We start from the raw sequence: 1,749 nt of genomic DNA on the forward strand, positions 1-1,749 counted from the left end.
GCCTACCGCACCTCACGATTCATATCCTCTTCCTCGAACCGCTGAGCGGACAGTCTAGCGTCGACTACCTCCTGCTTGGCCTTCAGCCATGACGATGTGAACGATATCTGAACAAGTGAGGCAGAGTAGAGAGAAGGGCTACGGTCGATCACAGCAATGTTGAAAGCAACCAACCAAAGTCTATAGCTGTGCTACAGTGGAAGCGTCGGAGGAGTCGATCTTTCAGCTACATCACCGTTACAACCAGAGCCCTCAGCCCTGTGACCACATACAGTGTCTGCTCCCCCTCTTACATTGACGAGCATTTCCTTTTCTGTGTTAACCACCATACTACGTAATAGTAGACGCCCTTTCTTGTCCACCCACCCCGCGTTGATAAGATGGTCCAAATCCCCCTGTAGGTCTAGCAGGGCCGTCCATCCTCTGAGGTGGAAGGGAACCCATCCACGATGGCTGCCGTGGATGCTGCTATTACACTGTCGGTTGTTGTTGTGTGAAGGTAGTGGGACCGTAGCGGATAATAGACGTACTCGGACACCTAAGGGAGATCTCATCTTAGTCACTCGCAGGCGTTGCTCGAACAACTATGGACGGAACCTTGTATAGAATTTACTACTCGTTTTAAAGTAAACATAATTTCGAAAAAGCTTTAACAACAGAAAAAAGGTTGAAAATCACCAACACATTCGCAGTAGTAGTGAATAAGACTAACAGACCCACTAGGTCCGAGGAGCGGTCGAAAAGAGTGACCTCTAACGCTGGTGAACGAATCCCTGCGTCATCCTTGATTATTACACCTCGTAGTAGCGCTTTATAAACCTTAGTATTACTTCAGGTTTGGTATCCACAACATCACTTGTCGCCTTAATCCTTCCGGATGCAGCCGCCAGAAGTCCCCTGGTGATCCTGACCAGATCGTCCTGGGCGTCTATGATGAAAGGCATCATCCTACGCTCGGTCGCTTCAACAACCACATTGACTGCTAGCCAAGTGTCCTGGGGGGTGGCGGCCTGTCCCGTACCAGCATAGAAGTAACTGTATACGGAAGATGAGCACCAAGGACGAGGGAGAGCGGTTGTTACTCACCCTCGTGGGTAGATCTGTAACCGGTGTTTACACTCCTTTCCCGAGTCCCACATTTCCTTCCCCACCATCATGGCACTGCTAGGGCTGAACCTCGACCGACTATCGCGTGCCAGCTGAATGATCTACGATGAGAAGATAAGAGTCATACCGTAAATCCACGAAAACGTCCATGAGACCCCCTCTCCTCGCGCGTGAAGCCATAGTTACATCAGGCGGCCGTTGCTACCTGTTCGCTTTCGTGTACTCGTAGTGGTGGTAAGATCTCCTTCATCTCCTCGGAGTACTCAATACGAGTCGTTATTACTAAAAATGATTACTTTAGTCTAGAGGTTAGCCCTCTGGAGTTCCATCCACGAGGTCCATGGTTCTATTCCCGGCCCCTCCACTACTTGTAGTTGACCCCTTCCACTGGCCAGTTTCTGTCCAATTACCCGCCTCTTCTCCCCCAGGAGGCGGCGGCGGTGGTGGTGGAGAGGGGAAGAGGGGAGAAAGGACTGCTGCTGCTGCTGCTGACGTTGCTGTGATCGACGCGAGAACTTGAGCTTAGTGGCCTTCTGTAGCCTTCCAGACCCCTTGCGACCAACAATGGGGGTATCTGTCAAGAGTCACCCCTTAATTCGATGATACAACGCATACAACCCGTCGCGGCCTTACTACTTGCGG

This window comes from Perkinsus marinus (assembly GCF_000006405.1).
Source record: "Perkinsus marinus ATCC 50983 genomic scaffold scf_1104296947560, whole genome shotgun sequence".
NCBI lineage: Eukaryota > Perkinsozoa > Perkinsida > Perkinsidae > Perkinsus > Perkinsus marinus.